General features: G+C 36.8%; 1 protein-coding gene across 6 annotated transcripts in view; it reads right to left on the reverse strand.

Annotated features, from left to right (window-relative positions):
* The window catches only part of ARHGAP20 (Rho GTPase activating protein 20), a 124,178-nt gene that overhangs the window by 49,639 nt on the left and 50,705 nt on the right, over positions 1–23,834 (reverse strand). The gene's annotated exons all lie outside the window — the stretch shown is intronic.

The raw sequence follows: 23,834 nt of genomic DNA on the forward strand, positions 1-23,834 counted from the left end.
TTTCACCATTAGTATTTTACTATACTTGCTTTATTAAATACCTATCCAACCATCCATTGAATAATTCATTTTATTTTTGGCATTTCAGTGTAAACGACATACAGGCAGTACATGTCCCCCTGAATGCTTCAGTATACATATCACTAACTAAGAGTTCAATTATTTATTTTGAATTTTTCTTTTGATATAAAATTTACACACAACAAAATGCACAAATCTTAGGTGTATATCCACTGACTTTTGATAAATGTACTCATCTGTGTAATCTAAGCCTCTAACAAGATTTAGAAAATGATCATCACTCCAAATAATTCCCTCTTGCCCCTTCTCAGATATTATATAAAGTAACCAAATATAGTCTCTATGGATTGGCTCCTGAGTTGTTTATTTCTTTACTGCAGGCTGAGACCTGTTAGTTCAAAACCTCATTAGTACCAAACTCAAATTTTTATATATCGAAGTATTTTAAAAATAGCCCAAACAATCAGATTTTTAGCCAGTAACAGCCTGCCTGCTTTGCATACTCCATTGAACTACACCCAGCACCTGCTGGCCATTGATAAAAGAGTGTCTGTGGTTATGAAACCCCCAAGTTGCTCCTGCCCTTTAGAGCTCTCTGACCTAGCCATTCCACACTACTGAGGAATGGACATGTTCTCTCCAGAAATATCTGCTCTGATTCTTTTCTCCCCTGCCCTCCTTCCCTTCTGGATGGTGGCCCCTCGCCATATGCCTCTGGACAGTCTCATACTGTGATGAATTTACTCTCTCATGCAACCCTGTACAATGGTCATATTTTAAATCTTTGGTCAGATCCCAAATACCTCAAACTATACCAGTCAATCCTTACTTGATCACCCCAGAGGTAACAACTATTCTGATTTTTTTTTTCCCATGGAAGACTGACTGTTTTAGAATTTTATACAAATTGAACCACAGTATCTATTCTTTTGTGTAAGATATTACTTCCTCATCATGTTTTTGGAATTCATTCATGTTATTACGTTTATCAGTAACTCATTCCTTTATCCCACTTAGGTATTCAATGTATAAATCTACTAGAGTTTATTCTTCTATTGTTGTACACTTGGGCTGTTTCCAGTTTTTAGCTATTAATAATAAAATGGCTATTAAACATTGGTACTAGTCTTTTTGTATCTATGTTTTCATTTCTCTTGGGTAAATACCTCAGGGTGGAATTGTTAGGTCACAGAGTAGGTATATGTTTTTTTTTTTTTTTTTTTTTTGAGACAGAGTCTCGCTCTGTGCCCCAGGCTGGAGTGCAGTGGCACAATCTCGGCTCACTGCAAGCTCCGCCTCCCGGGTTCACGCCATTCTCCTGCCTCAGCCTCCCGAGTAGCTGGGACTATAGGCGTGAGCCACCGCGCCCGGCCGGTATATGTTTAATTTTAGAAAAACTACCAGTTTTCCATAACGATGGTACCATTTTACATTCCCAGCAACACTGTAAAAGAGTTCCAGTTGCTCCACGACCTTGCTAACACTTGGTGTTGTCAGTCTTTTGAATTTGGCCAGTTTAGTGGATATATATAGCCTTTAATTAGGATTTTTTTTTCTTCGTTTGAGACAGAGTCTCACTCTGTCACCCAGCCTGGAGTGCAATGGCGTGATCTCGGGTCACTGAAACCTCCACCTCCTGGGTTCAAGCAATTCTCCTGCCTCAGCCTCCTAAGTAGCTGGGATTACAGGCATGCATCACCACGCCCAACTAATTTTTGTATTTTTAGTAGAGATGGGGTTTTGCCATGTTGGCTGTGCTGGTCTTGAACTCCTGACCTCTGGTGATCTGCCTGCCTTAGCCTCCCAAAGTGCGAGGGTTACAGGTTGAGTCACCACACCCAGTCTTTAATTAGGATTTTAATTTGCATTTCTCTGCTAATTTCTTTCACGTTCTTACTGGCCATTTGCATTATCTTCATTGGTGAACTGTCTTCAAGTCTTTTGCTCATTTAAAACAATTTGGGTTATGTGTTATTATATACATATTATCTATTGAGTTGTAGGAACTTTTTTATGTATTGGATCCTAAATTCCAGTCCTTTGTCAGGTTATGTGTTTTGGAAAGTATTTTTTCCTAGTCTATTGCTTGTCTGTAAACTTTCTTAATAATGTTTCTGACAAAAAGTTTTAAATTTTGATAACGTTTATCAAATTTTTTCATATGGTGTTTACTTTCTGTGACCTTTCTAGGAAACTTTCACCTATCCCCCACTCATCAAGCTATTCTCCAATGCATTCTATTAAAATATGTATGATTTTTAGTTTTTACATTTAAGTCTATGATCCATCTCAAATTAATTTTGGTTAATAAGGAAAAGGGCCAGGTTCATTTTTTTCTATACAAATACTTTGTTTTCCTGGCACCATTTACACCAAAGACTTGGTGCTTACTCATATGTAAAGTAAGTTAGTTGGACTAGGACTATAGATCTTTAAATTCCCTTCCTCAATGGATTGCTTTGGCACCTTTGTAAAATTACATGACTATAAAGCATAGGTCTATTTCCAGCCTCTCTAGTCTGTTGCACTGATTTATTGATTCTTATGCTATAACCACACTGTCTTATTGTTCTAGGTTTATAGTGAATCATAAAATTACATAGTGTTAAGTCCATCAACTTTTTCTTTTTTGAGACTGTTTTAGATAATCTAGGTCTTTTGCATTTCTATATATTTTTTGACTCACCATTTTTTCACTTTATGATGGTGTGAAACTGATAGGCATTCAGTAGAAACTGTACTTCAGATTTTGAATTTTACTCTTTTCCTGTGCTAGGTTAGGTGTATTAAATGCATTTTCTACTCATGATATTCTCCACTTATGATAGATTTATTCTGACATAACCAATTGTAAGTTGAGGAGCATCTGCACATTTTAGAGATTAACGAAAATGAAGAACAAAGGAGGGAAAGCCTATAGTGGTTGGGAAAGAAGAGATGACCTCAATTTCAAATATACTGAGTCTGAAATTATCAGTGGGCTAGGTGGTATGGCAAAATCAGGTAGGCATGCAGCACTTGGAAGAGATGTCAGAAGCAGAGATGTCATACAAAGACAGGTGCATAAATAACTCTTTGTAATGGCTAGAACTGCCAAGGGAAGGAGCACAAAATAAGAAAAAAGGCAGAAACATATCCCTGAGAAAAGACGTACGTTGCAGAGATGAAGGGAAGAGAACCTATGAACAAAGATGGAGACTGGTGAATGAAGTAGCAGAAAAATAATAAAAAGTAGTGGTGGTCACTAGTGCTGAAATTGACAGAAGGGATAACAAGCTGAGGTCTGAAAAGGTGTCTCGGGGTAAAAAGTCATCAGTTGGTCTTTAAGACCGTTGAGGAAACAGTTCCAGGAGAATGGTGTGGGCAGAACTCAAATGTCTGGAATTTGAGGAGTAAAAGGATGAGAAGTGAGGAATTAAGGGCAAAAACTCTTGTTTTTTTAGCAGCTGAACACGAGAATGTGACTTTAAAGATTCTAAAGTGGGTACAGCTGGTGAGGAAGGAAAGGTGAGAGATAAACAATCAGCCCTGAAGGTAGGTATTACTATCCTTCATTTTACAGATTTGGAGCTATTTAGGGTAGCCAAAATATACAGCTGCTAAGGTGATTTACAAGTATGGTTTCACATACTTTAAAAAATTCTATGTAGTCTTTCAAATGGGCAAACACTGCATTGACTCAGCTTCCTCCTCCAGCCATGGTGACTGAGTTCAGTGGTTTAGGATTTAATGACTTGGGTGGAGTGCTAATCCAAGTCTTCTTGCTAAGTAGTGTGATATGGCAAGTTACCTGGTTGGCTTAGTTTCCTATATGTAAAGTAAGTTAGTTGGACTAGGACTAGATGATCTTTAAATTTCATTTATAATTTACATATGGGACTAACTAAACATATATCCAAAAGGTGGAATTAAGATTATTGATGAGAGGGAAATGGATAATGGATATGATTGGCTATGTCTGTGAGAACACTCCAATCCTAAAATATAGTTTATAAATATGTAGCTAAGCATATTTGAGAGTCACTTCAGGGAAACAATCCAAAGTTGAACTAAATTTAACGCCATGCAAAAGTTATAATAATGACAATGAGAACAGTTTTTTTTTTTTTTTTTTAAATTAGTCTAATTAAACGAGGAGCTCAAAGAACAAGTATTTGTCAGGGTCTCCAACAATGCATAAGGTGTAAGAGGCCATGACTTGTCAGCTCAATTATCAGGTCCATGTGGCAGCTATAAAAAAGGAGAATTATGGCTTATCTATGTTTCTTGGGTTTGAATAGTATGGGTCACAGTGTCTGATCTCCCCTGGGTATACTAAAAGTATGAGGCCCATACACTATCCTAATAGCTCTGAATTAATCCCCAGTGGTCAGCCATCCCTTTCTCTATTACATTCTCATTGTGTGGACTCCTGATCAGCATCACCATCATCAACCAGCAACATGTTTTAAAAATGCAAATTCTCAGGCCTTCCTCAGGTTTATGGAATCAGAAACTCTGGAGGGCTGGTTCAGCATCCTGCAGTTTAACAAGCCAGTCAGGTGATTCTAACGCACATTGAAATTTGATTCTGACGCACATTAGATCAACTCTCTATCATGAGTCTACAACGCATTCTAGCTCTAACATTGTAAAATTCTACAATGGTGTATTCCAAGTAAGTATAAGTAGTTTATAGTTCTACTTCAGCTAAGTTGAACTTTTGAGAGTTACTCCATCATTTCCTATGATTTCTCAGCTATAGCTACCCCTTCCAGGAAGTGAAGTCTACTATGCTCACTAATTGCTAATTAACCACATATTATGTATAACTTAAATACATACAGGTGAATGACAAGGCAAGTAAATAAATCAAAGTCCTGTGAAAGAAAAGGGAAAAGGAGTTTCTATGCTTGATATTATAGGTTGGAATTAAGCAGAGAACAAAGAAAAGGCCTACATTCACCATCACAGAAAAAAAAAAAAGTCCTTTCTCAAGTTCTTTTGGGGGAGTGGAAGAAGGTATAATGGAATCTTTTAGTACATGTGATTTTCAAATGTATAGAAAACAAAAATAAAGCCTTCACTTGTTGAAACCGAGCAAGCACAAGGCTACTAAGCAATGAATGGATGAAAGAATGGCTAAAATAATATTCTGCTGAGCTTTAATTTTTTAATTGCATAACAAGAAAACTTTGCAAGAGGAAAAATCATCTTCTGCATTTTGGTTTAGGTATCCAACAAATAACTGCTTCTTGATTATAAGAAGAAGCCATCAGATTGCAGTATGGCTTAAACTAGGGACCTTCAAACTATTACTCAAAGGGTCTGATGATAGTTTAAGTTTTGTAGGCCATACCCTCTCTGTCAAAACTATTCAACTCTGCCCTTGTATTGCAAAATCAATCATATACATAAATGAACAGGTGTGGCTGTGTTCTAATAAAACTTTATTTACAAAAATAGGCAACCTGTCTGGGTTATGGTTTGCGGATCCCTGGTTTAAACAATACTTCCAAAACATTTAAATGTTTATAAATAAAGGCTAATCTGAAGTAATTGGAAAATTATTATTATTATTTTGGGTGGGGTTGGCCTAGGCCAAAGATTAATTAGGTTATTTTAAAAAATAGTTTAAATTTTAAAGCAATCCCAAAGGATTTTCATACATAATAACTCATTTTCCTCCTCATGATATTGCTTTCAAATAAGTGGACTGGTGCTGGTGTCAGGGAGAATTCACAATAAAATTAAACGATTTTCTTTTTCTGTGTGCATCTATCAGGCTGTCATTTTAAAAACCTATATGTAAGTGTGGCGAGAGATGCCTGAAGACTTTAGTAAACTAAGTATTGGTTAAAAAATTCATGCTGTACACTAGAATAAAAGTAAACATCTCAGCACTCACATAATTTAAAAGGAAAAAATTTTCATGGAAGGAAACAAAAACACAACTTCTGTGTTTTTTTAATACAATATTAAAGTCTCCTACTTAAAAACGTATTTCTCAATTTTACGACTCTGAAGTGTTTATTTTTATTCTGAGTGAAGTGTAGATGTGTTTATTTTACTCTTTTAGAGTTGGAAATGGGGAAAGGGTAAGACTAGAAACTTCTATTTAGCCTTTTAATGTAGCCTAATTAGGACTTACGAGTTATAATGAACAGAGCTCTAAAATAATCTAACAAATACAAGCAGAGTCTAGGAATTCACCTGTTGCCTGCTTTTTATGTATTAACATTCCGTTTTCAAATGGGTTTGTGAAATCATTTCTGAAAAGCAAAAACAAGTTTTAGAAACTTGATTATTTTTCACTAAAACTAGAAAACAGCTTTCACAAAACCTGGCCACAGTAACATACCAGTATTTAAAACTAAAGTTCATTCGAAAAATGAGTCCACTTTCAGCTAAAGTTTCAGAGGCAGTGTTGCTTAATCATAAATTATAAAGAAGATAAAATTCAGAATACTTGGAAATGCCAATGTTTATTAGTAATCAATTAGAGATTATGATAAAAAGTACTAGATAGGATCTGGATAACTTTAAAGCCTGGTAAAATAACTAGCACATGGTCACTGATCGATAATTGTTGAATAACTAAATAAAATTTACCTTCCAAAAGTTTACCCATTTCTCAACGCCCATTCCAAATGTCAACTCTTTCATGACTTTTTATCAACTGAATCCTTGCTTGGCATCTCTTATATGACATCTAGCACCTATATTCTGCTTTATATATCGTAAATATTCTCATTCAACATTTACTGTGCATGCAATTACCATATAATAAATTATTTGTAATAGTGATAAGTGTTTTCTTCTCTGGGTACCTGCCATGTGCCAGGCATAGGAGCTAGATTGGGTCCTTGGCCTCCAGGAGTTATCAATCTGATAGATAAGTCAGACAAGTAACATGGTGATAAACAAGGAATGTAAGTGCAATAAAAGAAATGCAGAGTGCAGGAGTACAAAAAAGCAAAAACAGGAGACCCTATCTCAGACTGCATTGGCTAGGAAAATTCCTTGGAGGAACCAAAGTTTAAAGGATAAACAGAGAGACCAATGAAGGCTGAAGGGCACTTTAAGAAGGAAGAGTGTGTCAAATATGCACCTTGTGCTTCAGTAACTGGAAAATTCAGAACGGCAGGGGTTATAAAGGCTTGAGAAAGATTAGCAGCAGATGAGAAAGTGGTACAGTCATCAGTGTTTCTCCTATCATGTAAGGGGCTTAGATTTTATCTGGAAGTGCTAAAGGATTTTGAGCAGGACATTGCATTTTGTAATACAGGTTGAGCATCCCTAATCCGAAAATCCAAAATCCAAAATGCTCCAGAATCCTAAAATTTTTGAGCACCACTATGACACCACAAGTACAAATTCCACACTTGGGCCTCAAGTATACAAATTTTGTTTCATGAACAAAATTAAGAAAATTGCATTCAGGCTATGTATATAAAGTATATGAAATACAAATTAATTATGTATTTATATTTGGGTCCCATCCCCTAGATATCTCATTATCTACATGCCAATATTCAAAAATTAAAAAAACTAAAATTCAAAAATAAAAAAAAAACACTGAAATTCAAAATACTTCTGGTCCCTAGCATTTTGTAACAGGGATACTCAACCTGTACATTGAAGAATACACAGGAAGGCAACTTAGAGGGAGTGAGACCATTAGGAAGTTACGGCAGTAATCTTAGGTAAGAGATGTTGCACACCCAAGTTGGCAGTGAGAAAGGGATAGGAAAGACAACAGAAAACATAAAAGATAGAGATTGTTAAAATTAATACATTGATTTACTGGGGGTGGGGTGAGCTGGAGATGAAATTGACCAAGAAGAAGAACATAACCTTACTGTCCAGACTTTATTTCCCTATTTTTAATTTTTCATCAAACAAATAACTGAGCATCTATATGTACTGTCTAGACACTGCTATATTAATATATAGAGTAAATAAGTTTGATTTTTTTTCTCTACTCTTGTGGAACTAGTTTAGCTGCTTGACTCAGTTTCTAGCAGAGGTTGGAAACCACATCCCACACTCATATTTTATTTGACACCCTCACAACAAGAGTTTTAAAAAACATTTGATTTTGAATGCCCAGTTAGCCACATTCCCTCTCTGTTACTTTACTCTGTCTATTGAACCTCCGAGTTCTCTGAAAGCATTAGTCTATGGTTCTTACACTAGTGTGCTTTTTCTTTTTTAAACAAAAACAAAAAACTAGTATAAAAAACACACGTAAAATATTGCAATTGTGAACATTTAAAAATGCATAATTCAGTGGCATTTAGCACATTGACAGTGTTGTAAAACCATTATCACTATTTAGTTCCTGAATATTTTCATTACCCCTAAAGAAAAACCATATAGGTTTTTCTATAAGCAGTCTATAAGCTTTAAGCTTATAGTCTATAAGCAGTCTGTGAGCTTTTCTATAAGCAGTCATTCCCCATTCCCCCTAGTCCCTGGCAACTACTAACATCTTTCTGTCTCTACGGAGTTGCCTATTTCAAGTATTTCACATCATGCAATATCTATTGTTTCATTTATGGTTTCTTCCCATAAGTATAATGTATTCAAGATCTGTTCATGTTGTAGCATGTATTAGCACTTCATTCCTTTTTGTTGCTGAATAATATTCCGTTGAATGGCTATAGCACATTTGTTTATCCATTCATTAACTGATGGACATTTGGGTTGTTTCCACCACTTAGCTATTATTGTGAATAGTGCTAAGAATTCATGTACATATTGTTTTTGAATATCTGTTTCCAATTCTTTTGAGTACATACCCAGGAGTGGAACTGCTAGATCATATGGTAATTCTATGTTTAACTTATTGAGGAACTGCCAAACGGTTTCCCACCACGGTTACACCAGTTTACATTTCCACCAGCAATGCATAAGGATCCTAATGTTTAACTTTAGACTCTCCCTCTTTTGCTTCCCACATAAAGTCACTTGTTATGTTTTGAGAATATTCTAATTAAAAATAAAATTTCTTGACTCTGGATCTGCATAACCTATAGTTTATAATAAACTCCTAACTGGATTATCTAATTTTTCCCTCTCTCTTTTCTCCAATCCATATTACTCGCCTCTCTCAAATTAATCTTCTCAATGCATAGTACCAATGATCATAGCATAGACACTGCCTAAAGGGTAAGCTCAGCTCATTAGCTTATCAAGTTCCAGCATCTGTTTTACCCTACCTGGTTCTGACATGTAGGTTAGAACTTCCTATATCGCCTATGTAACAGGTAACTCTGCAGAGTGTTAGGGAATAAATCAGTTCAGATATCATTTGGAACAAAAAGACTACTGAAATGAAGCTACAAAAACCACTCTCAACATCAAAACTCTATCTTATTCAACAATGAAATCCTATTATTTATTTATGACTATATTGGACACCTAGAACTAAAAGTATATTATATGGAAATCTAATCTATGGCAATTATCTGTCTTAATGAGATCAAACATGAGAAAGTACTCTTACATTCTATTATCTTGATAAAATCACATTGAAATTACCAAAAAACCCCACATAGTGATGATAACAATGTGATTGTATGTAATATATACTATAACTTCAATGATTAAATAATAAATCATGTAGTTCATAGTCTGAATTATGACTTGTATTATGAGAACAGAGCCTAGTGATAATAGTAATACCAGCATCAAAATGAATGAAGACAGGGTAAGGGCTTGGTAAGATAGGTGGACAAATGGCTAGATAAACAGAGTGAGCAAGGGCTTAAAAGCAAGAAATAGATAAAGGAGCACTTTTAAATTATCAAGATGCTGATGGAAGCATATGTGATACAATGAGATCAATATATCAACAATGATACTAATATTTAAAGACCAAGAAAAACATAAACATTAAGTAAGTGAAGACAGAACAGAAAGATGGAAGGAGAGAGTGAAGGTCAGAGAAGGACACTAATACACAGAGTTACACTAATAAAGATCCATACACAAAGTTATTATTTCCAAAGAAGAGAGTAACTATGAAATTTCCTCCTAACCTTGACACAGAAGTTGTTTAACAACATCTATTAGGAATTCACTTAGTACAAGGCACTTGACAGAACATTATCAAGAAAGAAAGGAACAAGATTTTATGAGCATTGTCTCTAAAGACTTTAAAAGGAAACAATTTATATATGAACTATATATATTGATGCAAGACCACTAATCAAGAAAAAGCAGAGTATTTGAACTTCAAAGAGCCTAGTGAAAATGGCAACCCTTTAAGAATAGTTCTGCTGCATTATGTTTTCTTCACCCCCACCCTCAGAGGCTGTAGTAAGCTATTACAACGCCACCACACTTCAACCTGGGCAACAGAGCAAGACCCTATCTCAAAACAAAAAGTGAAACAAAACGAAACAAAAACAACACAAAACCTTCATTATGAAAGAATGAGAAGAATGAGTAGAAACAGATCCCAACTAAGCATTGGAGAAACCTCCAAACCAATTTAGTCATCTTTGTGTGTGGCCTGCTGACTTAAAAATACTACCTCTCTTCATTATCCACTAAGTGAAATTTGTTTGGGTACTCATTTTGAATTCAAGCTACTCAAAGAAATTTATATGTGTAATGATTACACTGTATGTGGTTCCGTTAGTTTGTTTATGGATTCAACAATGAACAAGGTCACCAATATGCTTAGTGGGAACTCCAACAGTTTGAGTTTTCTTGAGATAATAATTACATAATGGTACACTTAAAGGAACGAAAGAATTAAACCTGATTAAAAATAATTCTATATATAATTTCTGGATCTCCTAAAGTTAAAAAAATCACTGATTTTGCATCCTGAAACTTCACTGAAATTGTTGACCAGTTCTAAGAGCCTTTTGGTGAGTCTTTAGGGTTTTCTAGGTAGAGAATCATATCGTCGGTGAAGAGAGATAGTTTGATGTCTTTTTATATTTGGATGCCTTTTATTTCCTTCTCTTGCCTGATTGCTCTGGCTAGCACATCCAGTACTATGTGGAATAAAAGTGGGGAGAATGGGCATTCTTGTCTTGTTCCGGTTCTCAGAGAATGGATCCAGCTTTTGTGTATTCAGTATGATGTTGGCTGTGAGTTTGTTATAGACAGCTCTTATTATTTGAAGTATATTCCTTTGATACCTAGCTTGTTGAGGATTCTTATCAGGAAGGGATGTTGGATTTTGTTGAAAGTTTTTCCTGTGTTTACTGAGATAGTCACATGGTTTCTGTTTTTAATTGTTTATGTGGTGAATCATGTTTATTGATTTGTGTATGCTGAACCAACCTTGCATCCCAGGAATAAAGTCTACTTGATTGTGGTGAATTAACTTTTTGATTTGCTGTTGGATTTGGTTTGGTAGTATTTTGCTGAGAATTTTGTGTCTATGTTCCTCAGGGATATTGGCCTGCAGTTTTCTTTATTCATTGTTGCTTTACCAAATTTTGGTATCAAGATAATGCTGGCTTCGTAGAACAAGTTAGGGAGTCCCTCTTCCTCGACTTTTTAGAATAGTTTCAGTAGAACTGGTACAAGCTCTTCTTTCTATGTCTGGTAGAATTCGGCTTGAATCCATCTGGTCCAGGGCTTTTTTTGGTTGGTAGGCTTTCCATTACTGCTTCAATTTCAGAACTCATTGGTCTGTTCAGGGTTTCAATTTCTTCCTGGTTCAGTCTTGAGAGGCTGTGTATTTCCAGGAATTTATCCATCTCTTCTAGATTTTTTAATATGTGTGTACAGAGGTGTTAACAGTCTCAGGATCTTTTGTATTTCTGTGAGATTGGTTGTAACATCACCTTTGTCATTTCTGACTGCACTTATTTGGATCTTCTTTTTCTTTGTTATTCTACCTAGCAGTCTCTCAATGTTGTTTATTCTTTCAAAAAATTAACTTCTGGTTTCACTGGTCTTTTGTATAGATTTTTATGTCTCGATTTCATTCATTTCTGCCCTGACTTTGTTTTCTTCTGTTAGCTTTGGGGTTGCTTTGTTCTTGTTTTACTAGTTCCTCTAGATGTGACGTTAGATTGTTAATTTGAGCTCTTCCTTCTTGATGTGGGTGTTTAGTATGATAATCTTTCCTCTTAACACTGCTTCAGCTGCATTCTGAAGACTCTGGTATGCTGTGCCTCTGTTTTCATTAATTTCAAATACTTTTTTTGATTTCTGCCTTAATTTTATTGTTTAACCAAAAGTCATTCAGGAGCAACTTGTTTAATTTCAATGTAATTATGTGGTTTTGAGAAATCTTCTTGATATTGATTTCTATTTTTATTGCACTGTGGTCTAAGAGTATGCTTTGCATGATTTTTTTTTAGTTGATTCAGATTTGCTTTATAGTGAACATGTGGTCAATCTTAGATAATGTTCCATGTGCAGATGGGAAGAATCTTCTGTGGTTGCTGGGTGGAGTATTCTGTGGGTGTCTATTAGGTCTAATGGGTCAAGTATCAAGTTTAAATTTGGAATTTCTTAGTTTTGTGCCTCGATGATCTAACACTGTCAGTGGGGCACTGAAGTCTCCCACTATTATTGTGTGGCTATCTAAGTCTTTTCATAGGTCTAAAAGAACTTTTATGAATCTAGGTGCTCTAATGTTGGGTGTGTGTAGACTTAAAATAGTTAAGTTTTCTTAGTGAATTGAACCCTTTATCATTATAGCATTTCTATACAACAATAATGACCAAGCTGAGAGATAAATCAAGAATGCCATTCATTTACAACAGCCACAAACAGAACACAATACCTAAGAATACAGTTAACCAAGGAGGTGAGAGATCTCTACAAGGAGAACTACACTGCTGAAAGACATCTAAGATGACACAAATAAATGGAAAAGCATTCCATGCTCATGAATTGGAAGAATTAATATCATTAAAATGACCACGCTGCCCAAAGCAATCTACAGATTCAATGCAATTCCTACTAAACTGCCAATGTCAATTTTCACAAAATTAGAAAAAAACGATTCCAAAATTCAAATGAGACAAGAAAAGGCCCCAAATAGTCAAAGCAATCCTAAGTAATAAGAACAAAGCTGGAGGCATCACATTACCTGACTTCAAACTATACTACAAGGTCACAATAACCAAAACAGCATGGTACTGGTACAAAAACAGATACAGAGACCAATGGAGCAGAATAGAGAGCTCAGAAATAAAGCTACACACCTACAACCTTCTGATCTTTGACACAGTCAATAAAAAAAAACAGGGGGTAAAGATGCCCTATTCAACAAATGGTGCTGGGATAGCTGGCTATCCATACGTAGAAGAATAAAACTGGACCCGTATCTATCTCCCTATAACTCAAGATGTATGAAATACTTAAATGTAGGACTATAAAAATCCTAGAAGAAAACCTAGGAAATACCCTTCTCAGTATCGGCCTTGGCAAGAAATTTATGTTTAAGACCTCAAAAGTAATTACAGTAAAAACAAAAACTGACAAGTGGGACCTAATTAACTAAACAGCTTCTGCATGGCAAGAGAAATGATCAAAGGAGTAAACAGACAATCTAAAGGGTGAAAGAAAATATTTACAAACTATGCATCTGACAGAGGTTTAATATCCAGAATCTATAAGAAACAAATCAACAAGCAAAATCAAAATCAAATAACCCCATTAAAAATTTTGTGAGCAAAGGACATGAACAGATACCTCCCTCCCTCTCTCTCTCTCCTTTTTTTTTTTTTTTTTTTTTTGGGGGGCACAGTCTTGCTCTATCACCCAGGCTGGAGTGAAGTGGTGCGATCATGACTCACTGCAACCTCTGCCTCATGGGTTCAAGTGATTCTCATGCCTTAGCCTCCTGAGTAGCTGGGATTATAGGCGTGAGCCACCATGCCTGGCTAATTTTTGTATTTTTAGTAGAGACGGGGTTTCACCACGTTGGCCAGGCTGATCTTGAACTCCTGGCATCAAGTCATCTGCCCGCCTCGGCCTCCCAAAGTGTTGGGATTACAGGCATAAACCACTGGGCCCAGCTGAACACACACTTCTCAAAAGAAGACATACAAATGGCCCACAGACATATTTTTTTAAATGCTTATCATCACTACTTGTCAGACATGCAAATCAAAACCACAGTGAGACACTATCCGACAACACCAGTCAGAATGGCTTCTGTTAAAAAGTAAAAAAGCAACAGATATTGGTGAGGCTGCCGAGAAAAGGGAACACTTATACACTGTTGGTGGAAATGTCAACTAATTCAGCTACTGTGGAGAGCAGTTTGGAGATTTCTCAAAGAACTAAGAGTTGAACTATCATTCAACTCAGCAATCACATTACTGGGCATATACCTAAAGGAAAAGAAATCATTCTACCGAAAAGACACATGTACCTGTATGTTCACTGCAGCACTATTCACAATAGCAAAGACAGAATCAGCCCAGGTGCTCATCAATAGTGGAAAAAGAAAATGTGGTACATATTCACTATAGAACACTATGCAGCCATAAAAAATGAAATTATGTCCTTTGCAGCAGTATGGATGCAGCCGGAGGCCATTATCCTAAGCGAACTAACACAGAAACTGAAAACCAAATACTCCACATTCTTACTTACAAGTGGGAGCTAAACACTTTGTACACATGGACATAATTATGGGAACGATGGACACTGGGGACTATTAGAAGGGGGAGAGAGGTAGCGGGCCAAAGGCTGAGAAACTGCCTATTGGGTACTATGGTCACTACCTGGGTGATGGATTCATTCATACTCCAAACCTCGGCATCATACCATATACCTTTTTAACAAACCTGCACATGTACCTCCTGATTTAAAAATAAAAGTTGAAAAAAAAATCACCTAATAACTCCTATTTAGGAAATTTATAAATACTGTATTATACATACACATTACAAGGTCCTCAAGGCAGTATACTCTAGGCAGCAACTTACCTACTACCTTCTGCTCACTTATGCCAAAATGTCAATATTCAGGTTGATACACAAATGAGCTGATGCAATTAACTGATTCATAACTAAAAGAGCTGGCTTTGAAAGGAAACTTTTAAGTACTATCCTGCCAAATATTAACACCTACATTTCTTGATCTTTCTCCTCTCTAAGCACATAAACTATATGAAATCTTTAAAAAAAAATCTCTGTGTCCCTGGTATATGAGCAGTATCTGACTCATAATGGGTGTTATAATTATTTGTTGACTAATATACGTATAGGCTACAATGTGCTACTTAGCACTTAATTATACATCTTTCATGTTTTCTACTTATATCTATATGCCATGTTTTCTCAACTGGATGGTAAGCTCCTAGTGGGCACTTTAATTACAGTATGTATCAAGGTAGGATGCAAATCTTATTTCTGAACCCCTGTTCCTAGAACTGTGCCTAGTACAGAGGATTCAAATGTTGCAGAATGAATAGCTAAACAAAACAGCATCCTTAGTTTCTTCTTTAACTACGAAAGTAGAGAAATCCTAAAGCCACTTTGATCTGAATCTGTGGTGCTACAAATAATCTTTTTTAATTGGAGTAGAGTGGGGATGGGAAAGGGAGGTTTTTCTTTCTTTTGGCTGGTAATCACCACAGTTCCAGTAACACAATGGAGTAACTAACTCTCTTGAGTGGCGGCAGACTTATCTGCTTATCTGCTCCCATTCTCTACCTTTATGACTGTAGTCTCACCTCTACATCCACACCACTCTATTGCTGGAATTATTTTCCACTAGCGCTTCTAAATAAAAACAAAACAAAGGAAGAGGGGAGAATTCAGGAAAGATGAATGCTTCATGCAATTTAGTTCACAGCAGCAGGGATTTTTTTTCAAGTGATGAAAGCATTCTAAAAAGTGAGAAAAAGTTAAAAGCTATTTGAAATAACTTTAGCCAACTGTCTCTCTTGCCCATGCTAACAGACTCTAATTCAGACTTGCCCCTCTCAAAGACCTAGGTTGTGCACACATGTGCTAAGATGCCCAATGTAGTTTTGGAATTCTAAGTCCTGATGCGAGGACAAATCTTTCAATTTTGCTACTTACAAACTACAAAGCCTGGCCACATGGCACTTACTCTAAAACTGATTACATAATTGGAAGTAAAACACTACTCAGCAAATGCAAAAGAACTGAAATCATAAGTTTGTCAGACCACAGCACAATCAAATTAGAACTCAAGATTAAGAAACTCACTCAAAATCACACAGCTACATGGAAATTGAACAACCTGCTCCTGAATGATTCCTGGGTAAACAATGAAATTGAGGCAGAATCAAGAAGTTATTTGAAACTAATGAGACTAAAGAGACAATGTATCAGAATTTCTGGGATGCAGCTAAAGCAGTGTTAAGAGGGAAATTTATAGCACTAAATGCCCACATTGAAAAGCTAGAAAGATATCCTAACATCACAACTAAAAGAACTAGAGAACCAAGAGCAAATAAACCCCAAAGTTAGCAAAAACAAGAAATAACTAAGATCAGAGTGGAACTGAAGAAGGTAGATACACGAAAAACCCTTCAAAACAACAACAAATCCAGGAGCTACTTTTTTTAAATTAATGAAATATTACTAGACTGCTAGCTAGACTAATACAGAAGAAAAGACAGAAGAATCGAATAGATACAATAAAAAAAAGATAAATGGTATATCACCACTGACCCCACGGAAATATAAACAACCATCAAAGGAAATGATAAACACCTCTATGCAAATAAACTAGAAAATCTAGAAGAAAGGGATAAGTTCCTGGACACATACACCCTCCCAAGACTGAACTAGGAAGAAGCTGAATCCCTGAATGGACCAATAACGAGTTCTGTAATTGAGGCAGTAATAAACAGCCTACCAACCAAACCAAACCAAACCAAACCAAACAAAACAAAAAACCCCAGGAGTAGACAGATTTATAGCTAAATTCTACCAGAAGTACAAAGAGGAGCTGGTACCATTTCTTCTCGACCTATTCCAGACAGCTGAAAAGGAGGAACTCCTTCCTAACTCATTTTATGAGATCAGCATCATCCTGAAACCTGGCAGAGATACAATGAAAAAAGAAATCTTCAGGCCAATATCCCTGATGAACATCGATGCAAAAATCCTCAATAAAATGCTGGCAAATTGAATCTAGCAGCACATCAAAAAGCTTATATACCACGATCATGTCGGCTTCACCCCTGGGATGCAAGGCTGATTCAACAAATGCAAATTGATAAACGTAATTCATCACATAAACAGAACTAAAGACAAAAACTACAAGATTATCTCAATATATGTAGAAAAGGGCCTCAATAAAAATACCTAATTGTTAAAAACTCCCAATAAATTAGATATCGAACAAACATACCTCAAAATAATGAGAGTCATTTGTGATAAACCCACAGCCAGTATTATACTGAGTGGGCAAAAGCTGGAAGCATTCCTTTGGAAAACCAGCACATGACAATGATATGCTGTCTCTCCATTCCTATTCAACATAGTATTGGAAGTTCTGGCCAGGGCAATCAGGCAAGAGAAAGAAATAAAGGGTATTCAGATAGGAAGAAAGGAAGTAAAACTGTCTCTGTTTACAGATGACATGATCCTATGTCCAAAAACCTCCTTCGTCTCATCCCAAAAGCTTCTTAGGCTGATATGCAACTTCAGCAAAGTCTCAGGATATAAAACAAATGTGCAAAAATTACAAGCATTCCTATAAACCAACATCAGACAAGCAGAGAGCCAAATCAAGAATGAACTTCCATTCACAATTGCTACAAAGAGATTAGAAAATACCTAAGAATTCAGCTAACAAGGGAAGCGAAGGACCTCTTCAAGAGGAACTACAATCCACTGCTCAAGGAAATCAGAGAGAACACAAACAAATGGAAAAACATTCCATGCTCATGGATAGGAAGAATCAATATTGTGAAAATGGCCATATTGTTTCAAACTATACTACAAGACTACAGTAACCAAAACAGTATGGTACTGGCACAAAAACAGGCACATAGATCAATGGAACAGAATAGAAAATTTGGAAATAAGACTACTCATCTATAACCATCTGATCTTTGACAAACCTGACAAAAACAAGCAATGGGAAAAGGATTCCCTGCTTGATAAATGGTGCTGGGAGAACTGGCTAGCCATATATGCAGAAGATTGAAACTGGATCCCTTCCTTACGTCTTACACAAAAATTAATTCAAGATGGATTAAAGTCTTAAATGTAAAACCCAAAACTATAAAAATCCTAGAAGAAAATCTAGGCAATACCATTCAAGACACAGGCATGGACAAAGATTTCATGATGAAAATGTCAAAAGCAATTGCAACAAAAGCAAAAATTGACAAATGGGATCTAATTAAAGAGCTTCTGCACAGCCAAAGAAACCATCATCAGAGTGAAGAGACAACCTACAGAATGGGAGAAAATTTTTGCAATCTATCCATCTGACAAAGGTCTAATATCCAGAATCTACAAGGAACTTAAAACAAATTTACAAGAAAATAAAACAACTCCATTAAAAAGTGAGCAAAGGACATAAACAGGCACTTCTCAAAATAAGACATTTATGTGGCCAACAAACATGAAAACAAGCTCAACATCCGGGATCATTAGAGAAATGCAAATCAAAACTACAATGAGATGCCATCTCATGCCAGTCAGAATGGTGATTACTAAAAAGCCAAGAAACAACAGATGCTGGCGAGATTGCAGAGAAACAGGAATGCTTTTACATTGTTGGTGGGAATGTAAACTAGTTCAACCATCATGGAAGACAGTGTGGCAATTCCTCAAAGACCTAGAACCATAAATACTATCTGATCCAGCTATCCCATTACTGGGTATATACCCAAAGGAATATAAATCATTCTGTTATAAAGATACATGCACACATATGTTTACTGCAGCACAACAGCAAAGACATGGAATCAACCCAAATGCCTCTCAATGGTAGACTGGGTAAAGAAAATGTGGTACATATACACCATGGAATACTAGGCAGCCATAAGAAGGAACAAGATCGTGTCCTTTGCACGGACATGGATGGAGTTGGATGCAAACTAACACAGGAACAGAAAATCAAACACTGCATGTTCTCACTTATAAGTGGGAGCTGAACAATAAGAACACATGGACACAGGGAAGGGAACAACATACACTGGGGCCTGTCGGGGTGGTGGGGAAGGAGAGCATCAGGAGAAATATCTGATGCATGCTGGGCTTAATACTCAGAAGGGTTGATAGGTGCAGCAAATCACCATGGCACACATTTACCTATGTAACAAACCTGTACATCCTGCACATCCTGCACATGTACTCTGGAACTTAAAGTAAAATAAAAAACAAAGCCTGGCACATACTCACAAATGTTGGCTGAACTGAAGTCCAAACTGAACTGAAGGAAATCAAGAAACATTAAAGTACTTACCTATTGGACACCAGTTATGGGGAGCCATCATATTAAAATCATCATATTAAAAGTCATTCTCAAAAACATTTTCCTTATGTTCAAATTATCAAGAGATTAATCACAATGATCATAAATTAGTGCTAAATAACAAATGTCTTAATTTCTATTTTACTTAAAGCCTTTAAAATTTTAGTAATAATGAAATACTTTTAATTGCTGATGCATGTTAAAGTGTGAAAACCACGTATTAGAAGCCAGACAAAATAAAATTGATAGCTTAACTAAAACCAAACCACATTTTAAGTCATTTTTCACATAGTTAAAATGGCATTATTCCCCTAACAAAGCAGAAAGCATGTATTGCATCTGTGTTGGTAGAACGAGCAAACACACATGTGGTCTGATTTATTTCCAGACTGTGAGAAGTTTAGTGCAATGCTATAAGGTCCTTCCTCTGAACATTCAGCATAAGTGCTAAAGCAAAATTCCCCAGCATAAAGGCCTACCTGGAAAGAGAGGTTAGAGGGAAAGTGCTCAACCAATTCTATCATTCCCAATATAATTATATTGTAAATAAATTCCACATGTTTCTCAATCTAGGGGTTGGGAGAAGATTTGAGAATAAATCTTTAAGCAGAATACAATTAGATTCCAGTAGAAGTTTCATTCTCATTCTTTAGAAAAAGCTTCTCCACTGACTGCAACTCTGGATATCTACATGGTGAGAGTTAGTATTCCACAACAACAGATTCAAATTAACTACATTTGAGCTATCCGAGACTATATTCTTCTTTATTTAGCACCAGGAAGCTAAGCAGTCAGCTTTCTGAAAGAGAAGAAAACAAAAAGGGGATTGGGAGAAAGCCTTCTTCTCTCCTGGAACCAGAACTGAATGTGCCCAAAACATGACCAGAACAAATCAGAGTCCCTTCTTTCATGAAGCTAACAATCTAATGAGACAAGGCAAGGACACATGAAATAATCAGGGAACAGAAAATTTTAAACTAGGCGGTACCAACTCCAAGTATAGTAGGAAGAGTCACTGTCTTATAACAGAAAGAATTCTAAAGTTTAGTGAGAATGAGATTTAAATCTACCTTATCAATTAACTACTAGCAGTAAAACCTAGAGAGAGGAAGCATGAAAGACGTATATGTGAATTACAGCTAGGATGAATGTGTTTTGCACTGGAACGTTCACGTAAACTCCACAATGCCAAGGGTTTTTGTCTGTCTTGTTTACTGCTGTGTCACCTGAAGTGCCTGGCCATAGCAAATACTCAATAAGTATTTACTAAATAAATTATGATCATGAATATCGATCTTGTTATGGTCTTGTAAAACCCCTTGTAGACAGTCATGGGTTTCCTCTGAAGGTGGCAGATACTGTCAGGGTTAGTGATCAAGGAAGAGGCAGGTCTTTGAAGTGGGTGAGAGTATCTATCTCTAATCTCTCACTCTTTAATCTGGAAGCTCCTTGAGGTTGGCACAGAGATGACAAAAAAGAGGGGAAAGAACAAGTACTATTTTATAAATGACATTTCCTAAGGCTATGTGAGTGTCTCTATTTCCCTTAGGGCCAGGCATTTTTCTGAGTATCTTCCATGGGATGTTAACAGGTGTCTAAGATCAGGGAGGCCTTTCCTGACTATCCTACCCTAGTCACTCTCTAATTGTCCTGGTTTATTTTCTCATACTAGACATGAGAACAACTTTACCTTCTACTACCTTAATTTGTTTGTGTGTTTTGCTATCCACATCCCTCCACTAGAATGTAAACTCTAAAAACGGAGGCCTTAATGTGTTGTCTGAGATGCTAGAGAGTTTTTTTCACTGTTGATGCTCTACTTTCAACTTTCAGCAGTCCCTAAATGCTAGGACTATGTGCAGGGGGTGGAGGGAGTCTCTTGTAGCTACTGCTCCTGCTCCAGCAGTAGACTCCTACTGCTTGTTACTCAGCATTTGGCTTTTGGTGGGAGCACATGGAATTCTTAGTCCTTCTTTGGCTGAGCCTGTGTACCTGAGCCTCTGAGGTAGGGTCTTCTCATTTTCCTGCCCCTCCTCAATCCTATGCCTATCAAATTCTACTTTGAATTGATGGAAGCTCTTGGGCAAAAGAGTTTCCAGTTTCCCCTTTAGTGGTAGCAGACCTCTGCTTTGTATTGGTGCAGAATCCAGAGACCAAGAGGCTTTTCCACCTCCCCCATATATGGCCTTTATTTCTACTTTTTCCCCAGTGGGTATTTGCCTGAGTCCTCTTAGTAAGGGAGAGAATTCCCTCTCCAAGAGGCAGATGGGTTTTGCTTCTACCTCTCCCCAGGAAGTAACAGAAGTTCACCTAGGCCCTGGGGATGAGAGGGTTTGGTGCTTCTCCATTGTGAGTATTAAAAACGTTCTGAGAAAGAAGCCAGTGCTTCAGGTGTCTCGCCAAGTCAACAAATCAATTTTTGCATGCTCAGCCACTGAGGTGGGCTCTCTTCCATCTCCTGAACTACCTCCAAACTTTTTTTTGGGAGAAAATCAGTGGAGGCCCATGGAAAAGAACCTGCACATGAATGTCAACTGTCTTTGTGTTCTCGGGATCCCAGTTACTAAACTGATACTTTAGCCCTTACTTGGTGCCTTTAAGAAATGCATTCAACTTTTAATTGATTTCTTTTTACCCATTTTGTTGACAGCTACCTCTTCCTCCCATGCTCTTCCAAAGGTAAAACAGTTTATGTATCTTATCTCTTTTTAGAGGGGCTTGCTACTCTGAAATTTAGTTCACTTGGTTGTTTTACAAACTCAGTTCACTAATGGATTCAACAGAAGTTATAATTTTTAAGGTTATATGGCCTTTATTCATTGCTAAGATTATATGGCCTTTATTCATTACTAAATATAAATCATGGTCTCTTGAGGATTTATTTCATTAAGGAAAGCAGCAGTTTTTAGCCATTTATTTTTTTCAATCCTTGGTCCTTTAAGATGTGAGTTAAATTTTTGTTGTTAAGTCCATTCTAGTTCTAAATTTCTGATTCTGAGATCACAGAAAGGAAATACAAAGCTGGAGTTATCAGGACAAGCGAATAAGAAACTAAACTTGGCTATGAGGTAGTCACTGGCTACTGAGAGGCAGAAACCTAAAGAAATGATTATGTTAAAATGTGTGGTGAAGGAGATATAGTTTACATTAAAAAAAAAAGGGAATTTAGTGTGAGGAGTGGGAGAAGCTTGAAGAGGAAAAATAGGATGATCTGGCCAAGAGAAGTATCACAAGGCATAAGCTGAACTGACCCTTGAAGTAATTATCTAAGAAGACAAACAGAAGGGGAGTATATTCAAGGTAAAGGGAGGCAAATAGACCTTAGAAATGTCTAGGGCTGGGCAGGCACAGTGGCTCATGCCTGTAAATCCTAGCACTTGGGAGGCTGAGGCAGGTAGATCACCTTAGGCCAGGAGATGAAGACCAGCCTGGCCAACATGCAAAACCCCATCTCTACTAAAAATACAAAAATTAGCCCGGCGTGGTGGCACATGCCTGTACTCCCAGCTACATGGGAGGCAGAGGCAGGAGAATCGCTTGAACCCAGGAGGCAGAGGTTGCAGTGAGCCGAGATCATGCCACTGCACTCCAGCCTGGGTGACAGAGCGAGACTCTGGCAAAAAAAAAAGAAAGCGAAAGGGATAGAGAAACAGAAACAGAAAGGGGAAGGAAAGGGAATGTCTAGGGCTGAAGTATGGGGAGGAAGTTCCAGGAGATGAGAATTAAGAGCAAAAATTTAACAGTCAGACCTCAGTTTGAAACTTGACCTACCACTTAAAGACTATGTGACTTTGGATAGTTGGGTAAGCCTTTTAAATTGCATTTTACTGGTCTGTCAAATAGAAGTATTCATGCCTACTCCTCAGGGTTGTTGTGAGGATTAAATGAGATAATCCAAGTAAGGCACTTAGCTAAACACATCTGGAACACATCTGTGCTGATACATAATGGCTGTTACTACTGATAGTAATGGTTCTCCATCACAGAGCAGTAGTAGCATTAAACATCCTCCGCAGCCCTATTCATTTGGGACTTTTCTGGAAACCTGAAGGAGCCAGAGGGTCACATGCTTTAGGAAAATATTTGTCTCCCTGTGGCTCGTGAATAATTCTCTTCTTCCTTAAGGTACTACAGTTCCTATCTCCTCGTTGGCACAAAAACTAGAATATATATTTAAAAGTAGCTATGGAGAAAGATCCTCCTACTAGGAAACAGTAAGTAATAATTTATGCCTGACAAGTCGGAAAAACTACTAATTTCATCTGTTTCTCTGCCTGTATGTAGGAAGGAAAGCAGACAAAAAAGGGATAGGCTAAAAAATCATTCTTATTTACAGGGTAGAGTTTAGCCTAGGATTACATAATGCAAATACAGTGAAAAACAGATAATATATTGTTAGGCAAGGACTTCATTTCTGCACTCAGAAC

This window comes from Theropithecus gelada, chromosome 14 (assembly GCF_003255815.1).
Source record: "Theropithecus gelada isolate Dixy chromosome 14, Tgel_1.0, whole genome shotgun sequence".
NCBI lineage: Eukaryota > Metazoa > Chordata > Mammalia > Primates > Cercopithecidae > Theropithecus > Theropithecus gelada.